This window comes from Gigantopelta aegis, unplaced genomic scaffold (genome assembly GCF_016097555.1).
Source record: "Gigantopelta aegis isolate Gae_Host unplaced genomic scaffold, Gae_host_genome ctg5709_pilon_pilon, whole genome shotgun sequence".
Lineage (NCBI taxonomy): Eukaryota > Metazoa > Mollusca > Gastropoda > Neomphalida > Peltospiridae > Gigantopelta > Gigantopelta aegis.
Genome location: NW_024534584.1, coordinates 1 through 7,455, shown reverse-complemented (window position 1 = coordinate 7,455; position 7,455 = coordinate 1). Strand labels below are relative to the sequence as shown.

At 45.3% G+C, this 7,455-nt stretch overlaps 1 pseudogene; it reads left to right on the top strand.

Annotated features, from left to right (window-relative positions):
- Nucleotides 1-4,217: 4,217 nt before the first annotated feature.
- LOC121366441 lies at nucleotides 4,218-6,389 on the top strand (annotated as a pseudogene).
- The last annotated feature ends 1,066 nt before the right edge of the window (nucleotides 6,390-7,455 follow it).

The window sequence follows — 7,455 nt, the reverse complement described above, 5'->3', positions numbered from 1 at the left end:
ACTGGGCCATGCTCTACATTACAGCCTGTTTCTATGTTCCAGCCTATATCAACGGCACTCGGTGTCACTGGGCCATGCTCTACATTACAGCCTGTTTCTATGTTCCAGCCTATATCAACGGCACTCGGTGTCACTGGGCCATGCTCTACATTACAGCCTGTTTCTATGTTCCAGCCTATATCAACGACACTCGGTGTCACTGGGCCATGCTCTACATTGATGTTCCAGCCTATATCAACGGCACTCGGTGTCTGGGCCATGTTTTTCTATGTTCCAGCCTATATCAACGCACTCGGTGTCACTGGGCCATGCTCTACATTACAGCCTGTTTCTATGTTCCAGCCTATATCAACGGCACTCGGTGTCACTGGGCCATGCTCTACATTACAGTCTGTTTCTATGTTCCAGCCTATATCAACGACACTCGGTGTCACTGGGCCATGCTCTACATTACAGCCTGTTTCTATGTTCCAGCCTATATCAACGACACTCGGTGTCACTGGGCCATGCTCTACATTACAGCCTGTTTCTATGTTCCAGCCTATATCAACGACACTTGGTGTCACTGGGCCATGCTCTACATTACAGCCTGTTTCTATGTTCCAGCCTATGTCAACGACACTCGGTGTTACTGGGCCATGCTCTACATTGCAGCCTGTTTCTATGTTCCAGCCTATATCAACGGCACTCGGTGTCACTGGGCCATGCTCTACATTACAGCCTGTTTCTATGTTCCAGCCTATATCAACGGCACTCGGTGTCACTGGGCCATGCTCTACATTGATGTTCCAGCCTATATCAACGACACTTGGTGTCACTGGGCCATGCTCTACATTACAGCCTGTTTCTATGTTCCAGCCTATATCAACGACACTCGGTGTCACTGGGCCATGCTCTACATTGATGTTCCAGCCTATATCAACGACACTCGGTGTCACTGGGCCATGCTCTACATTACAGCCTGTTTCTATGTTCCAGCCTATCAACGACACTATGCTCTACATTACAGCCTGTTTCTATGTTCCAGCCTATATCAACGACACTCGGTGTCACTGGGCCATGCTCTACATTACAGCCTGTTTCTATGTTCCAGCCTATATCAACGACACTCGGTGTCACTGGGCCATGCTCTACATTGCAGCCTGTTTCTATGTTCCAGCCTATATCAACGGCACTCGGTGTCACTGGGCCATGCTCTACATTACAGCCTGTTTCTATGTTCCAGCCTATATCAACGACACTCGGTGTCACTGGGCCATGCTCTACATTACAGTCTGTTTCTATGTTCCAGCCTATATCAACGGCACTCGGTGTCACTGGGCCATGCTCTACATTACAGCCTGTTTCTATGTTCCAGCCTATATCAACGACACTCGGTGTTGGGCCATGCTCTACATTGCAGCCTGTTTCTATGTTCCAGCCTATATCAACGACACTCGGTGTCACTGGGCCATGTACATTGCAGCCTGTTTCTATGTTCCAGCCTATATCAACGGCACTCGGTGTCACTGGGCCATGCTCTACATTATGTTCAGCACTGTTTCTATGTTCCAGCCTATATCAACGGCACTCGGTGTCACTGGGCCATGCTCTACATTACAGCCTGTTTCTATGTTCCAGCCTATATCAACGACACTCGGTGTCACTGGGCCATGCTCTACATTACAGCCTGTTTCTATGTTCCAGCCTATATCAACGGCACTCGGTGTCACTGGGCCATGCTCTACATTACAGCCTGTTTCTATGTTCCAGCCTATATCAACGGCACTCGGTGTCACTGGGCCATGCTCTACATTGCAGCCTGTTTCTATGTTCCAGCCTATATCAACGACACTCGGTGTCACTGGGCCATGCTCTACATTGCAGTTCCAGCCTATATCTGTTTCTATGTTTTCCAGCCTATATCAACGACACTCGGTGTCACTGGGCCATGCTCTACATTGCAGTCTGTTTCTATGTTCCAGCCTATATCAACGGCACTCGGTGTCACTGGGCCATGCTCTACATTACAGCCTGTTTCTATGTTCCAGCCTATATCAACGACACTCGGTGTCACTGGGCCATGCTCTACATTGATGTTCCAGCCTATATCAACGACACTCGGTGTCACTGGTTCCAGCCTCATCAACGGCACTCGGTGTCACTGGGCCATGCTCTACATTACAGTCTGTTTCTATGTTCCAGCCTATATCAACGGCACTCGGTGTCACTGGGCCATGCTCTACATTGCAGCCTGTTTCTATGTTCCAGCCTATATCAACGGCACTCGGTGTCACTGGGCCATGCTCTACATTGCAGTCTGTTTCTATGTTCCAGCCTATATCAACGGCACTCGGTGTCACTGGGCCATGCTCTACATTACAGCCTGTTTCTATGTTCCAGCCTATATCAACGGCACTCGGTGTCACTGGGCCATGCTCTACATTACAGCCTGTTTCTATGTTCCAGCCTATATCAACGGCACTCGGTGTCACTGGGCCATGCTCTACATTACAGCCTGTTTCTATGTTCCAGCCTATATCAACGGCACTCGGTGTCACTGGGCCATGCTCTACATTGCAGCCTGTTTCTATGTTCCAGCCTATATCAACGGCACTCGGTGTCACTGGGCCATGCTCTACATTGCAGTCTGTTTCTATGTTCCAGCCTATATCAACGGCACTCGGTGTCACTGGGCCATGCTCTACATTATGCTCTACATTACAGCCTGTTTCTATGTTCCAGCCTATATCAACGGCACTCGGTGTCATGTTTACTACCTGGGCCATCGACAAAAGTTAAAATTTCTCTTAGATTATCTGATAATAACGCCCATGGTTGACGTACCAATGAATGTTAAAGGATATCTGGAAGTTATGCCTTGTGCCAACTCAGCGAGACACTCAGACTGATTGGTGTTCATTTTCATTGTCATGGAATTTCTTGTTACATATAGTCGCTCACCCTTGAATGTTGCATAACATTGTTCTTAATCAAGTCAAAGACAGTATCCACTAAAACTACTTTTGCAATACAGATGTTCTCAGCAAATGCATTTAGCCAACTTTGAATGAGGCTTACTACCAGTACTATGAAATATATACATAATCCCTTGAAACACTTGGCCTTAGAAACTCTTTCTGATGGCATGTTGATGTTCTACTGTCTTGTTTTTAGCAACATAATTCAGCCTGAACCCTGTTGTGACCTCTAGAGTCCGGGTATCTTTGTTCCAGTTTACTTAGTAGTTTGATTGATAGGTGTGCATCCACAAGTGTTGTTGCCAGACATCTGATCAAAAGATGGTGCTATTTTTTAAGGCTTCATATATATCAAGATGTTCATATTGAAGATAGGTTGGCATGTACGTGCTATAACACAGCTTGTTAACGCAGAACACCATGGACTCACGGATATAATAGCACTAAAGTGAAATTCCCACATGAGATGCTTGTAGAAGGTTACGCAATGCATCTATGTAAATGTGAGGCATCACACATGCTGAAAACTGTTCATTTCTGTGGCACAGACATTATAATACTCTTTAAGTGCTGAAACTTGGCAAAATGTTAGGCTGTCAATGTTCTGTTGGCACAATTCTTCAACCATGTGGTTTATTCTTTGGTTGGCTTTTTGCCCAAATAGTAAACTGACCAGACTAGTCTCATAAAACGTTCAGAGCTTCACAATATACTTGTACATGGTTGTACAACTCGACTGCAAGGACTCAACTAACTACGTCTTTTGCAACTCTACATAATCCCATATAAAAGCCTTAAAATCACCTTCATATGATGCTACAACATGACAAGATGTGGAAACATTCCATTTTAAAGATAATCATGAGACAGAAGTCGTTATGTCTTTGCAAACAGTTTGATTCATCAGAACGAAAATGGTTTGCAATGGTAGTTTTATTCTGATTTCAAATGCAATCGTCGACTCTGAACCGGATGCATTGATAGTAGGCAGGTATCTTTGAGATGGTTCATATTGATGTCTCTGGTACTCGTACTTAATTCGAACAACTTTAGATTTTCTGCCTTGCTAATTTCCAAATGAGGTTATTTGTTTTTAAGCAACTTCAGCTAAATGTTTGAGTTTTACCAGTAGCTATGCCCAACACATTCACCAGCAACTTAAATTTTCAAACATTGCTCCACTAGTTAGAGCCACCTCTGTCTGTCAATGACGTTTAGAAAAATTGTATGATGACGTCTAGTTTAAAGAATTGCGTGATGGTGTATCTAGGTTTAATGAAAATTCCGGAACACTCGAGTGCATGCTTTGCCAAACTTTCATTGCAGATGTCAGCCAAAACATCGCCGGCGACAACTGACCTTCAGCACAACGTCACCATCCGGACGACAGAGATGCACACGAGCGGGGGAACCGGTGCGAATCATCGATTCGGGTTTCCCTCAGCCAAACGGTTCTACCCTGCTGGAAAACGCAATTACATTCGCCAACATCTGGACAGCTATCGGAAGTTCATCATGTTTGAGCGAGGGGTCACTATGACATGTACGGCGCGCTGCTTGTAAAACCGGAGATTGCCGAGGCCGACATCGGCGTCATCTTCATGCACAACGAAGGTTACAGCACCATGTGCGGGCACGCCGTCATTGCCCTGGGCAGGTACGCCGTAGACAGGGACTAGTGGCTGCCAGGACGTGTCCGGAGACGAAGGTCGCCATACAGTGTCCGTGCGGTCTCGTGCAGGTCTTCGTGCAGTTTGACGGCAACAAGACGGGTTCCGTCAGGTTCCACAGCGTCCCCGGCGTTTGTCTTCAAAAACTGGTAACAGTGTGCTTTCAGTTTATAACGCCTTGTATATGTTGGAGTTAACAGTGAACATATACTGGTATTAGTACAACTCAACAATACGACGAAAGACTTCCTTCAACACGCGATCTATGCCCACTGAACTCTGGAACACGGCGTCTTAAAACTGTACTTCGTGTGGTATATATGCTACGTCATGTTGCAGCAAAAGCACAAGGCTTTTTCTCTTCTCACAATATATCGCGTTCTGGAAATGAACTCTTCATCAACATTTAGTAAATGGAAATAAATATTTTGTTTGAAGTAAATATATATTTTGTAAAGCAATATAGGATGGAAGAGCATTGTTGAGATTTTAAACTTAGAAGTGTGTTATCGATCTAAAAGTTCCCTTATCCAGTGTTTAGATTTCCACTTTAAGTCTTCACCGCCATAGCTAAAACAAGTTTTGTCTCATGTCTTTCGCATTTTGTTTTTTCATGCTAGACGTCGCGGTTGGTGTAGAAGGTTCGGCGAAGTGAAAGTTGACATCAGCTATGGTGGCGCCTTCTACGCGTTTGTAGCGGCTGAGAACTGGGCTTGAATCTGGAAACAGCCTGCATAAGAGATGTGGTAGACGCTGCTGATGCCGTTACTGGTAAGAGTCTGCAAACCTTCGCCCATGTTCAAAAGAAAGTTGTTGCTCCGAGAGAAAAACCATTCTCATGTGTCTTGGGGGCGGGACGTAGCCCAGTGGTAAAGCACTCGCTCAATACGCTGTCGGTCGGGATCGATCCCCGTCGATGGGCCCATTGAGCTATTTCTAGTTCCGGCCAGTGCACCACGACTGGTATATCAAAGGCCGTGGTATGTACTAGCCTGTCTGTGGGATGGTGCATATAAAAGATATGCTGCTAATCGAAAGAGTAGCCCATAAAGTGGCGACAGCGGGTTTCCTCCCTTAATATATGTGTGTTCCTTAACCATATGTCTGACGCCATATAACCGTAAATAAAATGTGTTGAGTGGTGCGTTGTTAAATAAAAAGTTTCCCTCCTTCCTGCTTATATTTGTTGGCTTTAGCTTGGTATCAACTAGAATCACATAGTTACTGACAGAGATTTAAACCAGTTACACTGAACATTTGGCCAACATAACTCTCACATTGTCACTGACCTGTGGATAATAATAATACTTAAAACAAAATTGATTTAGGATATATAATCTGAAAGATCAAAAGTATGTGTAATTACTGGCACATTCATTTTTCACTGATCAAATATATCAGTTTTATTTGTTGTATTTTAATATTTCTGTAATACGAGTTATGTGTCGTATAAAATATATCACAGTTTTAAGTTTTGTATTTTGATGATTCTGTAAAACAAGTAATAATTTCCTAATAACAACGACATGACGATGCAGTGAATGATATCATTTAAACCCGTTATTTCCCAGTCAGTACTCTGTTCATTCATTGCTCTCCTAATCGCCGTGCTCAGCTGCTGTGAAGAGCCAGGTTGAAATCTCCCACCCGGCGAGCAGCGAGCTCGCCAGACTTTTTGTACGGAACGATCGTGACGGACGGACGGGACGACTTCTCGGAGGACGCCACGAACAACGTGTGTGTGTTTGCTGACAGGCAGGTGGGTGCAGTGCTAGAGACTATTAGAGAATCTTATATACATGTAGAATGTAAACACTGAACATTCATTCAAGACTTTCTTTGTACGGAACGATCGTGACGGACGGACGGGACGACTTCTCGGAGGACGCCACGACCAACGTGTGTGTGTTTGCTGACAGGCAGGTGGGTGCAGTGCTAGAGACTATTAGAGAATCTTATATAATGTAGATGTAAACACTGAACATTCATTCAAGACTTTCTTTGTACGGAACGATCGTGACGGACGGACGGGACGACTTCTCGGAGGACGCCACGACCAACGTGTGTGTGTTTGCTGACCAGGCAGGTGGGTGCAGTGCTAGAGACTATTAGAGAATCTTATATACATGTAGAATGTAAACACTGAACATTCATTCAAGACTTCTTTGTACGGAACGATCGTGACGGACGGACGGGACGACTTCTCGGAGGACGCCACGACCAAACGTGTGTGTGTTTGCTGACAGGCAGGTGGGTGCAGTGCCTAGAGACTATTAAGAGAATCTTATATACATGTAGAATGTGAACCAATGAACATTCATTCAAGACTTTCTTTTCTTGTACTGAACGATCGTGACGGACGGACGGGACGACTTCTCGGAGGACCCCACGACCAACGTGTGTGTGTTTGCTGACAGGCAGGTGTGTGCAAGTGCTAGAGACTCTTATACATGAAATCTTCATACTACTGTAGAACGTAAACGACTGAACCAACGTGGGGGGGGGTGGGGGAAAACATTCATCAAGACTTTCTTTGTACGGAACGATCGTGACGGACGGGACGGGACGACTTCTCGGAGGACGCCAACGTACCAACGTGTGTGTGTTTGCTGACAGGCAGGTGGGTGCAGTGCTAGAGACTATTAGAGAATCTTATATACATGTAGAATGTAAACACTGAACATTCATTCAAGACTTTCTTTGTACGGAACGATCGTGACGGACGGACGGGACGACTTCTCGGAGGGACGCCACGACCACTGTGTGGTGTTTGCTGACAGGCAGGTGGGTGCAGTGCTAGAGACTATTAGAGAATCTTATATACA